At 33.9% G+C, this 16751-nt stretch overlaps 1 pseudogene across 1 annotated transcript; it reads left to right on the forward strand.

The window, feature by feature from the left end:
• The first annotated feature begins 5533 nt into the window (after window positions 1-5533).
• Window positions 5534-16654, forward strand: LOC114263585 (auxin response factor 17 pseudogene; annotated as a pseudogene). Its single transcript, XR_014333885.1, has 2 exons — window positions 5534-6442; window positions 14049-16654. The product of XR_014333885.1 is annotated as an auxin response factor 17 pseudogene (transcript).
• Window positions 16655-16751: the final 97 nt, after the last annotated feature.

A 16751-nucleotide genomic window follows, 5' to 3' on the forward strand; every position in this document is an offset into this window, starting at 1 on the left:
ATCGGCCCGACGGGGACCCGACCCCCCGACCCCGATCACAATGGTTTTTCCCTGAAAAATATCCCCGTGGGGACGGGGATGGTATTTGAAATTAAATCCCCGATTAGTTTCGGGCCGGGGACGGGGATAGCTTTCACAGCCCCGGACCCGGTCCGTCCCCGTCCCCGTCCCCGTCCCCGTCCCCGTCCCCGGTTTTCTCCCCGAAATGAAATTACTATAATACCCCTGTCAGTATATATTACTATAATCCCCGTCCCCTTCCTCACACAATCACACAAACACAGCTTAATTCGCGTGAGAAAGAGAGAGAAGAAAGTCACAGCTTCCTCATCTCCGCCGTCCTCCGCCGATCTGATAGCACCGCTCTTCCACCGCCCTCCTCAACTCTCTCACTCGTATCTTCTCTCTCGACTCTCTCACTGTCTTCACTCTCTCGTTCTCACCTCTCACTCTTTTTCAACTCTCTCGTTCTTCTCTCTCTCTCTCAGCTCTCTCACAGTCACGGGGACATCACCGCTACCACCGCTGGCCCCGCCACAGCCACCGTCACCGTCGATCTCGCCAACACCGTCGATCTGTTAGATCTGTCCTCTCTCTCTCTCTCTGATCTGATGTTGTTGTTGTTGATCTGTACTCAGATCTGTGTTGTTCAGAATAATTTTTTTTAATTTGTTTAATTATCTGTATTGTTCAAAATTGATATGTATTGTTCACAAAATTGATCTGTACTCAGATCTGGTTTGTTGATTTGTGATATTATATTGATTAGTTAGTGTTTTGTTGAACAAAATTAAAAAAAAAAAAAAAAAGCCCGGGGATATTTCGGGGTCGGGGAAACCTGATCCCCGTTAGGGGACGGGGACGGGAGGGTGATGGGCTCCCCTGCCGGGGATCGGGGGCGGGGGCGGGGATTTTGTAATCTTCGGGGATAGGGAGGGTGGTCCCCGGCCCCGCCCCGGTCCGTTGCCATTCCTACCCACGCCCTCCCTCCTTCCTCTCTCTCTTCTTTATTCTTCCTTCCCTTCTCTCTCCTTTCACCTCTCCATCTTTCTCCGCCTTTGCTCCGATTACCGCAATATAAGGTTTTTGCGATCTAATAGATCTAGAGTTTCCGCTGAGCCTCTCTGTCTCCTTATCTCCATTGATCCAATTTCAAAGAGGATGAAAGGATCAAATCTAAGCAACTATTTGCAATTCCATTATCACCAGGTTCATCAAGATTAACTATAATGATAGAACAAAAGTGAAATCATTTCAAAAAAAGGTAATGGATTAACTACAAAGATCAAAAAAAAAAAAATTTCAAATTGTTCTCAGCTTCACACATTCTGCTCCTCTTTTTTAATTTATATTTTTGTTTCCTCTGTTTATTGATGACTTTTGCTCTTTCTGAAAAGATAATGGATAATTGATCCCCATCTCCATTAGCTAGGTTCACTTGTAATTGGGTTGGAAGATTTGGCAGTTTGTAAGACGAGACCAAATGTAGAGTATAGGGGTCACCGGAGATTTGGGTTGCAGCGGCGAGGGTGAGAGCTGCCGAAGGGAAAGTGGGTTGGTCTTGCCAAAGAGCTTCCCACTACTTCTCTTCTCTCAATTTCTTTTTTCTTTTTGTTGGTGGCAATCGGGACGACGAGAGAGAGGAAGGGGAAGAGGATGAGTGGGGGGCTACTAGAGAACAAAGGTCACCCGAGGAAGAATGAGGGTGCCAGTGATACCTCAGGCCCTTTCTCTTTTTGTTTTTGTTTTTGTTTTGTTTTGTTTTTTTTTTTTTTTTTTAAATTTTAAAAAAAAATTGTCCTAAAACGACATAGTTTTTAGGCACTGGATGGAACCCTACAGATGATCTGGACTCTTACATAAATGCCTCCAAACTATATATATATATATATTGTTGCCATTTCATGCTAGAAACGATGAAAAATATTATAGGTTTCAAATTTTTTACAAAATAAATGATCAGGTCATTTGTTTGGTAAAAGATTAGTATCCTTAATATTACCCGAAAATGATTTGATTGAGAGTTGAAGAGGAGGGAGGCATTTATGTAATTTCATACCCTCTCCAATAACAATCCCTAGACTAAAATTCGAATCTCATATCCGCCTCAACTTTGTTGATCCGGCTAGACAAATAATCCGATCATAAACTCCTCAACCAAACATGCTTTGAGAGGCCTCACCACACTCTTACTCCAATCCCACCACTCATGCCAGATAATAAACATGGTCTATATGTTTGAATCGTTTTTGTTTTAAAAAAAATAAACGATAAATATAATTTTAAAAATAATAATTTATTTTTTATAATATAAATATGATTCAAACATATAGTTACTGATATTTGATCATATTGATTTTTTGTATAAATATTTTATTTAACTAGTCCTAAAAAATGAATAATTCAAATCATCGAATTTAGTCCCAAATTGGGTCTACCAAGCCCAAATATTCTCTCTAATTGAGATGACTAACTTAAGAGAATCCAAATTTTAAAGGAATTTAATTGATGACAATTTAAGATAGTAATTACACTTTTCTATTTTTTTTGGTTTGTTGTTGTTGACTATCTTTAAAGTGGTAAAAGATTAAAAAAAAAAATCCATTACCAATGTGTTTGGTTTATGGATTTAGAAACGGAAATAGAAAAGAAAAACTAGTGAAATCTCTTTTCAATTTTGTGTAATAGGTGAAGTTTAAAATATTTTTTTTATTGGCTAAGGTCTTTCGATGAAATTTTTCTATGATCATATTAGAGAAATTTCAAAATGTCTCTGTGTTGGGGCTAAAATTTCTCTGAGTTGTGCGAGAAATTTATTTGAGTCGGCGAAATTTCTCTGAGTTTAATTTTTTTTATGAAAATGTTGACGGACCTAAACTATTATGAAAATATTGTATGTCATTTATCTTACAAAATCTTAATATCAAAGATTTTTAAAAAAATTCCCCAAAAGGAAAATGTAGGTCTAATATGTGTAAAATATACACATATTTTCTCTTTCTCTTTTCACATCTTTTTTTTTAAATTCATGAATAAAACACAACCTAAAGATTTTATTTTTAGAAGTTTTAAATTAAAATTTATTTTAGCAATTCACTCTTAAGTTTCATTTTTTTAGGAAATTTTAAAGATTGAAAAGTAAAAAATTTTTAAAACAATTGACTAATTTCTTGTAATGTTAAAAACACTTTTCAGAATATTCTACTTTCTTATTTTTTGTGTTTTTTTATTTTTACTGAATTTTTAAAAATATTTTAAGCATTTTTTTTTAACATTTAAGACATACCTAACATAAATATACCTAAAAAGTAAAAAAAAAATTTGGAAAAAAAACCTTATAAAAATTCACTAAATACCAAAAACACCAACAAAAAAAAAAATACGAGAATTCAATATATATATATATTTTTGTATTTTTATGCATTTATTAATTTTTTAAAATACTTTTTCACAAATTTTTTACTTCTTAGATACATCTAAGTAAGGTGCATTTAAAAAAGTAAAAAAAATATTTAAAATTTAAAAAATATTCACTAAAAACAAAAAAAAAAACATGAAAATCAAAAAATTCATTTTTCAAAAAAATTTAATCCAAAAAACTCAAACTAAACACACTGAAAAGTATTTTTATTTACATTTATCAAACAAAAATATTAGGAAACATGAAAAACATTTTAAGATATTCACAATTTGTATGACAAATAGATCTTTAGAGAAATTACAATTCCCCCTTCCCCAGGAGTTAAGCACGGTAACAAAATAAATCAGGAATTTTTAATTTTATTAATTTAACTCTTAATCATTTGATTTATTTTTAATATAAATTATTTATCTAATTTTGCTATGTAAAATTGATTTTAAAAAATTATACTTTAGTCTTTATACCTACTAAAGTGTATGAAAAACGTTTAAAATATTATTTTTTATTGAGTTTATGACTAAAATAATACATTTCATCAATTTTACTAAATAAAAATAGATAAATAATTTATATTAAAAATAATATTTATATTGAGAAAATTAAACTTTTATTTTATTATAAAACTCAATTTTTTTTTTTTTTGTGTTGGCGTAATTTTCCTAGATTTTTTTTTGCTTATCAAATACATGAAGTTTTCGAGAAATTTTATTTTCACACACTTACTTACCTCTGTGTACACACTTAGAAATATTATTTTAATGACAATTATATCCTAAAATAAAATGACCATAATGGATATTAAAAGAGTAAAGTTAGGAATCATGAAAAAAATATCATGAAGATGATCATGAAAAATTCTTTACCTTTGGATTACCCATACAATAAAACATCACACACTAATAAAGAGATGAAAAATCTTCATGATAAATTTCCTGATATATTTTTCATGATTCCTAGTATGATTGATATTAAAAACGCCTTTACTATTATATTCAAATTTTCTTTATATACATTTAAAAAAAAAAGAAAAGTTAGTGCACATCTTTTGAGTAAAAAAAAAACTAAACCCTAATTTATCAATTGTTTCTCACTTCTTCTATTGTTTCTTACTTACTCTATTATCCATTACTTGTAAAACAATGCTCTCATAATTCTCTATCAGGTGTGTCAAAAAATATTTCAATGAGTCAATATTTTGAGCCAATTTCAATGATCAAAACTTTACGAAAGATAGACATAAACAAACAAGAACTAATCAAGCTTTATAGATACGGAAATCAACTTCTAATTCATCCCTGAAAACAATCAAGACTTGATCTTTTGAGCTAATCCAACAATCAACTAGTTCAAGATTAAAACTTTACGAATGATAAAGAGAAACGCAATATAAAATCTAATGAAATTTAAAGAATTGTTCAAGAATATCACAACCCAGCATCTGACCTAGAAGCAAAAATAGCCAATTGATGGATATCTTCTCGGTGATGATGGATTTCATGCTATGTTCTTGTTGGCAGAGCTTGCAGGAGGGAAGATTGGGGTTCATCCACAAATAGTGGGAGCTCGGTTGTGCACGGTGGCTTTGTGCTCGGCAATAAAGGTCCCGATAATGGAGTTGTCAATGGGTCATTTTGATACATCAGTTGTGTGGAAATGATGCTTTCAACCGAAATAGATAAAGGCATGTGGAAAGAGTGTTTATGTGGTATGTATATAAGATATAAGTTAGGGTATAATTGAAACATTAAGTTTGTGGAATGAGAAAAATAATCAATAACTAAATTGATAAATATATACATTGAAAAATAATTTACAATGAGATAAATATGTATGTGAAAATAGAATTTTTTGAAATTTTTAAAAATAATTTTATCTAAAAATTAAAAAAATACATTTACCAAGCTACCCCTTAATCCCATTTTGCATTCGTGCCCGCTTTTCGACCCAAAGATGGCACTCGCTCTCTCTCTCTCTCCACTCCCTGAGAGCTTATGAATCAGACATTTTGACCAAGTTTGGCAACACCAAAATAATCTATCTTTTTATCTTTTTTCATCACATCATCTCTCTACTTTTTTACACATCTTTTTATAAAAAGACAAAAAATACACTTATTTAGGTCTTTCCAAATAAGCCCTTTGCTTTGCTTTGAGAGAGAGAGAGAGAGAGGCCCGTATGTCAAAAACCCCCAAACCCACTCCTCTTCAACTCAATCTTCATCCTCTTCCCACTCTCTCAAAACCCTAGCAATGGCGACCACAGATGACGAGCTCCGGCAGGTTGACCCCATCGTCTGGAAAGCATTCGCCGGCACCTCCGTCCACATCCCCACCCTCAATTCTAGGGTTTTCTACTTCCCCCAAGGCCACGCCGAGCACTCCTCCTCCCCTCCATTTCTCTCTCCCCTCGTCTCATCTCAGCCGTTGATCCTCTGCCGCATCGCCGCAGTCAACTTACTCGCAAACCCCGAAACCGACGAGGTCTTCGCCAAGCTCCGCCTCCTCCCCATCGACCGCTCGCGCGATTATGGCGGTGGTGGTGTCGTTCGCGAAGATACTGACGCCGTCGGACGCGAACAATGGGGGAGGTTTCTCGGTGCCGAGGTTCTGTGCGGATTCAATTTTCCCGCCGCTGAATTTCGAGGCGGAGCCGCCAGTCCAGACGGTGTCGATTAGGGACGTGCACGGCGTTTCCTGGGAGTTCCGGCATATCTACCGGGGCACTCCGCGCCGCCATTTGCTGACCACTGGTTGGAGCAAGTTTGTGAATCCCAAGAAATTGATTGCTGGCGATTCAGTGGTGTTTGTGAGGAATGGATTCAGTGGTGAGCTTTTTGTTGGGGTTCGCAGAGCTGTGCGGTCCAATGCCGATTGCGGTGGGCGGTGGAATTGTGGTGGTGATGGTGGGGGGAAAGAGGGGTTTTGGAGGAATGGAAGAGGGAGGGTTTCGGCGGAGTCGGTAGCGGAGGCTGCAGAGTTGGCGGCGCAGGGGATGGGGTTTGGGGTGGTGTATTATCCAAGAGTGAATAAATAAAATCATAAAAATATAATTACAAAACACACTTTTAATTTAAAATATTAGTATTTTTAAATTTAAATAATAGCGTGAAAACGTGTTTTAAAAATTCATTTTCAATATAAAAACAAAATCACATCGCGTACTTACCCTTTTTTTTCCCTTTCTTTTTTCTCTCTCTCACACACTCACATCACATATATATAATTTTTAATATATATAAATTTTATTTTATAAAATAGAGATCAATATTAAATATATATAATAATAATTTATAATAACAAATAATAATTAATTATATAAAATGATTAATTTTTTACTTTAATTCTTAAAATTTATTTTTTTATTTTAAGGTTTAAGATTTAGGATTTAATTCTTAATTTTTTTTTTATATTTTAGGATTTAGGAATAAAATTTATTTTTTTTATTTTAGAGTTTAGGATTTAGGGTTTAACAAACATATATAATTTTTAATATATATAAATTTTATTTTATAAAATTGAGACCAATATTAAATATATATAATAATAATTTATAATAACAAATAATAATCACTTATATAAAATGATTACTTTTTTACTTTAATTCTTAAAATTTATTTATTTTTATTTTAAGATTTAAGATTTAGGGTTTTATTCTTAATTTTTTTTATTTTAGGGTTTAGGGTTTAATTCTTAAAATTTATTTATTTTTATTTAGGATTTAGGGTTTAGCAAATATATATAATTTTTAATATATATAAATTTTATTTTATAAAATTAAGACCAATATTAAATATATATAATAATAATTTATAAAAGCAAATAATAATTAACTATATAAAATGATAATTTTTTTACTTTAATTCTTAAAATTTATTTTTTTTATTTTAAGGTTTAAGATTTAGGGTTTGATTCTTAATTTTGTTTATTTTAGGGTTTAGGGGAAAAAAATTATTTTTTTTTTATTTTAGGGTTTAGGTTTAATTCTTAAAATTTATTTATTTTTATTTTAGGGTTTAGGATTTATAATTTAATTCTTAATTTTTTTATTTTTTTATTTTTTTTTTATAAATCCTAAACCCTAAATCCCAAACTCTAAAATAAATTTTATTTAAAAAATAAATTTTAAGAATATATAAATTTTAAAAATAATTTTTTTTTATAGTTTAGTTGATTATTATTTGCTATTATAAATTATTATATATATTTAATATTGGTCTCAATTTTATAAAATAAAATTTATATATATTAAAAATTATATATGTTTGATGTGCGTGTGTGAGTGCTGTGGGTGTGTGTCACAGAGAGAGAGAGAGAGAGAGAGAGAGGGAAAAAAAAATGAGTGTGAGTGCATGATGTGGTTTTGTTTTTTTATTGAAAATGTGTTTTCAAAACACGTTTTCAGGTTGCGCTATTATTTAAGCTTGAAAATGCTAATAGCAACAGTGTTTTCTTAATTAAAAGCGTGTTTCGTAGCCACGCTCTTACAATTTTATTTATTTTGTGCGCTTGGGTCAAAACATGCTGAAAGCGTGTTTTGTAAACACGCTTCAGTTTATTCTGGGAATTTCGACCAAACTAGGCTTAATTTGGGAAAAGCCACGTATGTTTCACTTTAATTACGGTTCCATCACTGATTTTCTGGTTTTTTAATTGGGTTTGAGTTTGCTACTCAATCAAACAAAGAGATGGTTTCAGTTTTGATACATATTGACTTGCTTATAGGAACAAAATTCATCAGTTTAGCTCTTGATTTTGTGATAATATTGTCTGCCCCTTGCCCTTTGGAGTACTTTCTGTGATTATTGGAGTCCTTGCTAATTTGAATTGGTTGATTTTTTATTTTTATTTTTGAATGGTACCTTTTATCAAGTTTTGTGATTATTGTCAATTCTGTTCTGGGAAAAAATGTCTGGCCACTGTGGGGGTTATGTTCCCAGAAACAATTCTATTTCTATGGGAAAATATGAATTTTATTTTTCCACCATGTTTTGTTGTAGATCAATAGAAGTAGAAACATTTTGGCTGTTTTGATCCTTTGGTTTCAATCATCTCCCAAGGTCAGGGCTGACTAATTGGTTTGGGGTTGGCCTTTTCTGTTAGTTTTTTTTTAATTTTTTTATTTAGATCCTTCTACATTAGAAGTAAAAAAAATTGACACAAATCCAAAAAAAAAAAAAAACCGATGAAGACAAAAGTTCAGGAAAAAATGTGGCTTTTTTATGCCAATCCCAAACTTTGTTAGTGGTAACGCCACTAAAGCAATGGCTTTGGGTCCCAATTTGAAAAGGCCCCCCTAATTTAAACAAAAATACTGTTACATATACGTTTTCAAAAGATCCACTTAAACAAGACATCCGCACGGCAACCAAGAAAAAAAAAAAAAAAGAAGGGACAGGGCCTTCACCCAGGAGCTGAGCATAATACATGTTCTACATATTAGAAAGGCCTTCGTCGGTTTGGTATATGTTTGTAAAAGACACCCACTTTACATTTTTAGAATGTCCACGTTGGAAAAAAGCTTCACTTATTTCGGAAAAAATCCAATCAATTATTTTAAGAAGGTTCACTTTACAAAAAGACCTCTGCTAATTTTGAATATGTTCTACAAATTTAGTTTTCACCATTTTTTTTTCTTAGCATAGTCTTCCCTTTGAATATGACTTCTATTTACTAGATAACTCATTTTCATTTCATAGCCCCTGAAAGTTTTTAAATGACTCCCAAAATCTTAGTTGTAAAAATTGAAGAGAAAAATAAAATTTTACAATATAAAAATTTACAAGTATTATTTAAATTTATATTTAAATATAAAAAGTCTTGCATTGAAATTTCTCCTTAGGCCTGGTGTAGGGTGAAGCTGACCGTGCCTAAGGAAGAATTTTGTAAGCTTTAATTTTGTCAGGCTAGTTCATGCACTCCATTGGTTTCATGATGCTTAAATTTAGTCGTGACCTTTAGGTTGTATATGACATTTCAAGTTGCCAATCACTTGATGCAATGACTTTATCATTTCATTATATACAGAGGGGTTGGTGTGGCTTTTCTAATGTGGACGTGGGTAATTTATTTGGTCTAGTACTTATAATTATTTTATTGTGGTGAAAGTAGTTCAAAGTGAAGAGTGCATAATTTAGTTGCAAGCAAGGCTATTTCCTTCTTCCAATCTACTTAAGTTGACTAATGAAATGGCCTTTGATAGGGCCGCGTGGAAAAGAAGGATTCATGTAGCCGACCTCATTTGATGGGACTTAAGGCTTGGTTTGGTTTGGTTTGGTTATGTGCCCTTTTTCGTGATATATTGGGTGCCATAATTTTTTTTGAACAAGTTAATTGAAAAATAATTTGAAAGAGATGCTTCTTCATCCATCTAAGAATTAATCTCATCAAGGTTTTTTTTTGTTTTTTTCAAACATACTTTTTTTGGGGGGTTTATTGTAAACAATTGGTAAATGTGTGGGTGTCTTGAGGGGTCCGAGTGCGCCCGACAGTTCAAACCTTCGGTCTGGTTTTACAAGTGTGCAATGTAAAACATAATGAGAGTCCAAATTTAGCAAATCCATAGAAAATTCGTCAATCACAAGAAATGCCAAAAATAAACTACGTCATCAGACTCAGAATTGCCACCTAATCTTTTGGGAAAACTAGGAAATCCATGATTCATGCCAAAGGCCATTGTCCATCACAACCAAAGTGTGTCGGCTCGGGAATTTAGGTGTGAGCGGGGAAGGTCATGAATTGAGCACTCCTACTCACCTGATCATAGATCGGCCTCTACCAATTCACAACATGAGATTCATTACCAAAATATGCTCATGTTCCGATTATTAATATTAGAGTTATTATGCGAAGCAAGCAAATATAGTCTATATCACATACTTTGGAATACTTTGATTTGATGCGTTTTTAGAAAAGAGTTTGAAGATGTGTAACTCGAAGAAAAGATGAGTTTACATGCATAGAAATCAAGATCACCCCAACTTGAGCAAAGTAACCTCTATCCATCAGCAATCAAAGAGATATCTCAAGTAAGCAAATAGATACATGGTAAAATGTTAGACATAGTAAGAAAAACATGTATAAACGGGATACAAAGATGAAAGAAGCTCACCTAGTACTCATTTGCATCAAGCCAAGTGCAAGGGATTAGAAAAATATGCATGATCCTGGATGTAAGAAAATTAATGCAATACATGCACAAGAATGCAACTAAAGACTTGGCTACTAGCATATGACATGTGAACTATCGCAAGGTATGGGATTGCGCACAAAATCACATAGAAAATAATGAAAGCACCAAGTATAATAAGCCAAGCCTTATGCATGAAGAATGAATGCAAAGCAAGGAAAATGATATGAAACAAAACGTGATGCCAAAATAATATGGAAAACGTAAAATAAAAGCGATAGAGAGAAGGAGAGAAGGGAGACATACATCAAAGCTACAAACAAAAGAAACTACGCAACAAAGATAATGGAAGCAACTACTAACAAAATAAAAGCTAACATGGATGATTTAACTATACTAACAAAGTTATCAAATAGAAATATGGAAGCAACTAATCAATAGAAGCTAAGAAACTAAATCATAATGATCATAGAAGCGACTCAAAGTAATGGAATTGAAATCAAAGAAAAGAAATATAATCTACATCTCTTCTTCATGGAAAAGGGCAAAATGATGCTAAAACCTATGTCAAAATAAATGGAGAGAATAGATTACTATTCATTTCTAAGAGGAAGCCATGTTTGGCTTCCAAGAAAATGAAAAAGAGAGTGATAAGAAAGTGAGAGAAAATGATAGGAAATGGTAAATAACCACCATAATACATGAAACTCATCAAAAATAATTAGAAGCTCATCTTCTTACTCATGGAAGATGGATGTAAACATCCATTTCCATGTTCAAAGGGTTTGAGAAGAGAGCTTCGAACTCTTTTGAAGAGGAAGCACTTGTTTGGCTTCTAAGAAAATGGAAGAGAAAACAAGAGAAGATGAGAGAAAATGCAACAATTACTACATTTAATCAACTAATTAATCTACAAATCAAACAAACAAGCCTACTAATCCACTAGAAAGCATTGAATCAAGACAATCAAGCCATGTTTGGAAGATGAGAAAAATAGGTGAGAAAATGCAAGAAAATGAGAGAAAATGCAAAAAAAACAAGAATTCATATCATCATCAAATCCTATGGAGTGGTGGTAAATCCTCTCCTCTATCTGCAAGCCCAATATAATCAATCAAATCTCCAATAATAGTAATGAATAGAGAGTGTTTGGGAGAAGAGAAAAAAAAAACAAAACAAAACAAAAGAAAGTAGAGAATATGAAAGAAAATACCTTATAAGAGCAAAGCAATAAGAAACAATTTTAATTTTCCTCTCAAGCTTCAATGGAGTCTCATGGATCTTCAAGCTTGATCTTCAATGGAGGAGAGAGAGTGTTTTGAGAGTATTTGGGCGGAGTTTTGGTAAAGTAAGGAGAGAGCAAAGCCTTTTTTTCAAATCTCTACCCAAATGGTTGTATTTATAAGCCAAAGAAAGGTATCAACCAAGAGAATATGCTCAGGATATCCACATGACATATTTCAAAATGCTTGGGGACCACTCTTAATCCAAATGGAATATTCCAAGATGCTAGGAGAACCACTCAAGAAACTGTTTGGTTGAGAATGTAGTCTTAGGCAAATCAGGAAATGCTTTTACAGTTGGAAATTGATTTAAAATCTTGGAATTAGGGATCAATCTAAGGAATTTTGGAATCTTTTTTGGAACTGGGACCTCTAATTCTCCAAAGGGAGGGGGCTTTTATAGGCTTTGGGGGTTTGGAATATGCCTCTAGATTCTATGGATCCGGATGGCATATTCCAAGATCCTTGGGACACCTCACAAGAAAGCTGTTTGGCGAACGTCAAAATAGGTTGCATTGGATAAGACTTGTCTAGCCGGTGTAGAATGATCCGACCTATTTCCTTAAAAATTTGCGCACTAAATCAGAAAAGGCCTGGACACGCGTCCACGGACCAAAGTTGTTCAGTGTGTTGCATGGAAGTTGTCCGGCCGACCTAGCCTTATCAGGCAAATTTTCTTGAAAGGTTTCCCCTATTTTCTCATTTATTTTGGCTTTCTATGCTAACTCTTTTGAAAAGCGGATCAAACATTTTTTGAAAACACAATTTTAAGAATGGCCAAAATGAATGAAAAAGTTCCCATTGCCTTAAAAAACATTTTTGAAAATAGATTTTAGGGTTCTGAAAACGTTTTGGCCAAAAAGGGTATGAGGCTAGGAATCTCCTCCATTCGAAAGACTTGCTTGAGGATAACTTGAGATCCTTTTTTGTTTCATCATCGTGGAATCGCTTTGGGGCTACACAAGTCTTAGGGCCAGTCAAAATTGGGGTGTCTACTATATGCACGGGACTTTTAGATAGAACAACATACCTTGTAGACGTAAGTTTTGATAAGCCAAGAAGTCAAGTCCCTTGGAACATCTCCAATGGACATGTCTTTTCTTAAGTGGCATGTGAAATAGTAAAAAATGACATGAAAAAGTTCCGACCATAATGCTAAATATCTATGTGGCATTTGGCTTTCCCTCTCCTATGTCAAACTTGACATATGAGGAAGGAGATGGCAATCTTATTTTTTTTAATTCGTTTAATATGTGGGACCCATATAATGCGTCTTTTCCCCCCAAACATTTAATATGAAAGTTGTTATATCAAAGTAAAAAATATAATAAATTAATAAATTTGACATATTGGGTGGAGTGCTTATTTTTATATATGTCAAATTGACACATAAGCCTTCAAAAAAATTTGGCAATTTGGCATATCCAAATTTGAAAGTTGGGTTGAGCAGACCTAAATGTATGTAAAATTTTTAAGGTAATCAATTATTTTGAACAGCCTAGTAAGTGAAGAAAGCGAGGGCTCCTTTCTCACTCTTTCTCTATGAAAACATATATGTATTCTCAGAGTAGTTGGACAAGATTCATGAATGCTTGAATGGAATAGATGTTGCTGGGAACTTACTCCCGGTAGTGTGGTCTATTTGCAATCTCCCATTATTTGCCATCCAAATGAAAGCATAATTGTAAACTGCATATCATGTAAACTATTAGCCCATAATCGGTTTTAGGTATGATTTATGCCGTTGGCTATGTGAAGACAAATAAAGGTAACAAGAGCAAATTCTAATGTTTAAGGAGGCCAGATAAACATTATCTTGTGCCCATGTGCATGTGTCTCTTGACCTGTTCCATCCATGGTTTATAAATCTTGTGCCCATGTGATTTAATGTTAAATGTATACGTGTGACATATCAATAGCTGGCAAAAAATAGTTCGTGTGTCATATATCAGTATGTCACATTTTCTTTGCAGTTGCGGGAATATGCCAAGTCTTACTCTTATTGTCAGTAAATACAGAATTGGGGAAGCCTCTCTCTCTCTCTCTCAAATATTAAGTTACAAAGAGCTCATCCAATTTAAATTTTAATTTCTGAGAAATATTTAATGAACATGCTGTGATGCTGCTTTTATTAACGACCATCCCTCCCCCTTCTTTGGGAGGATACTATTTACACCTTCTTAACTAGCCTGAAGTTGTTATAATCCTCCCTGCCACAGGTTACATGGGATGAACCTGAAGTTCTGCAGAATGTGAAGAGGGTCAGCCCGTGGCAAATTGAGTATGTCGAGCCCACACCACCGCTCCATTCCACATTCCCTCCAGCAAAGAAATTCAGATTTCCTCAGAATCCTGGGTTACCAACTGATGGAAAGGGAGACCTCTTCATTCCTATACCAGGACTAAGTAATTCAATGATAGGGTACTTGAAGCCATCATTGATGAATTACAATTCTTTTCCTGCTGGCATGCAGGGAGCCAGGCAAGATACATTTTTTGCATCAAGTTTATCCAACTTGATTAGTGAAAATACACATCAGATGTGCAAAGATAAATTTTTTGGCAACAACATGACACCAAAGGTGAGAACTGTGTCTACTGAGCTGAACATTGGCAGTTCGCAGGACAATTTGTCACCCGATAGTCAGAGCAGTGTGCATTTCTATGGCAATGAGCTAGCTCAAAAACAGGGCCGCAACCCCTTAACAGAAGCTGGTTTGGGTTCGTTCCAGTTGTTTGGTAAGATAATCCATATGAAAGATCCTGTGGAGAGTGGCTTTGATGATGTTGGTTGCGCAGAAGATAATGGCAGTCAAATGTTCAAAGAAACTGAAGGTGTGAAAAATTTGTCGGATGTTTCTTTTACTTGCCCTTACACAAAACTACTTGATGGCCTTGATGTTGAATACCAAAGAGCTCCAGCTGTTGAAGCATGTTCTTTATGAATAAGTGGTCTTTTTGACTTTATCAAATTAGAAGCTGTACAGGTAAGAATGTCTTTGTTGTTATTATGCTAAATTTGATCTTATGATGAAAATGCAGAGCATGCTGATAGTTTTTACATGTATCAGTTGAACTTTAAGTCTTCACCTTGTCAAATTACTGTTGGTTTTCAAAACTTTGGTTAACTGGTCTTTTGGACAGAAGAAAAGGGAGGGAGGGGGGGCGGCGGCAAGAGAAAATAAAAAGGATTTTCTTATTGGCATGGCAACACAATGATCAGATTCGTAAATGATGCTCTGAAAATATTGGGTCGCTTTTAATTAAGCCGTATCCTAAGAACTTGTGTTGGCCACAAATCCTTCTTGGTTAAACCATATTGTGCAGGAGACCTGGATTTGCACCTCTGTACTTTAAACCCAAGGCTTCTCCATCCTGGATTTGCACCTCTTTTTTCTTTCCTATTGTTGTAATTGTTGAACACTACTAGGATGTTTCAGTACCTATGTCAAGTTAACATTTTCTCTTTAGCGTTCTTTAACAAATAACACATATATTTTGAACTAGATAATTTGCTGAACAATATGAACTTACTTGCATGTATGTGTAGTTTCACTGCCACGTTATACTGGAAATGGGTAGAAAGGGGTATTCTGTAGCTTATATATCTATCAACTTTTATAGTGCAATTATTATATGTATTTTAACTTGATCGTTGCCTTTTTCTATGCACAACTTTTTTATTGAATACACATTTTTATTTTTTTTAATGTTTTCTTTTCTTGTTAATGACCTACATTGCTTATCTCTGGGAAAAAAGTGGAAAAATGACAACCCATGTGACATGTTTTTACTACAGCACACCATGGATATGAAATTTCTGTGAGAGTTGTTATATCTGGTGGGTAATACTGATAATTCTCTAATGCATATTTACATGAAATTTAAAATTAATCATTGTTTTTGCTCAATATAAATTTGATTTCTTTCCAGAGGAAAACAATGTTGATTACTGAGCATGTACTTGGATATGGACATGTCCAAAAGCTGGTATCAAAATGGCAATACCAGCTCCAAAATTTGACATGATACAGAGTGCCAAAATGTCATAATTTAGCAATGTTGTTCCAACGGTGAAAATGTATTTTCATTACAAAATGTCAATTCTAAATATTATTTGTGGGCCCTATCATGGGAGAGATATAAATGCTATTTGGCATTGCTATAATTTGGCATGGAAGATAGCAGTCAATTGGAGATTAGTTTGGAAGAGTTGTTACCAAATTTTAGCGTTGGCATGGAGGATAGCACACTGATAGAGATGCTCTAACTGCCTACTATACCCTAGTATTAAGTGGAATGACAAGCATTTGCATTGATGTAGATGCCTCACTGCCACAAATGAAGAGGGGACAAAACACAAAAGAAAGTTTTGATGGTTGAGAATTCCATCTGAACCTTTATTCATTTATTCTCTTTGGATGAGAAATTTGCATATTAAATTTCTGTTATGACTATAAAGTTACAAATTTTCTTACTACCGAGTTTGTCTGATACTTTCCATTGCATTTTGGTCTCCAGGTACCTAAGGCAGGCAGGAAGCTGGCTCGTAAACTGACTCTTGTAGTAGTAACCTGTCTATGGTGGTTTTCTTTAATCAGTTTTTTTACTTGTACAAAAACCAATCACTAAACCAAACACAACCCACTCACATGAGGTGGGATCCACTAAAAGTTGGAATCCACCTCATATGAGAGTTTTGTCCGGTTCTGTGGTTGATTTTTGTGTTCCTAGACTTTTTCTTCTTTAATTTGCATTGTTGGATTTTTGAGACTGTTGTATAATCAACAGGTAGATTTATATGAAAGCTTTTAGATTGTGTCAATTTTTCATGGTTCACTCTTTCTTAAAGAATGCAGGCAAAAGTTGTTGATTGTTTTCTTAAATGATAATCAACCAACAGTTTTACTTTTCCGGTTAGG

Source organism: Camellia sinensis, chromosome 6 (genome assembly GCF_055761805.1).
Source record: "Camellia sinensis isolate YWXY chromosome 6, ASM5576180v1, whole genome shotgun sequence".
Classification (NCBI taxonomy): Eukaryota; Viridiplantae; Streptophyta; class Magnoliopsida; order Ericales; family Theaceae; genus Camellia; species Camellia sinensis.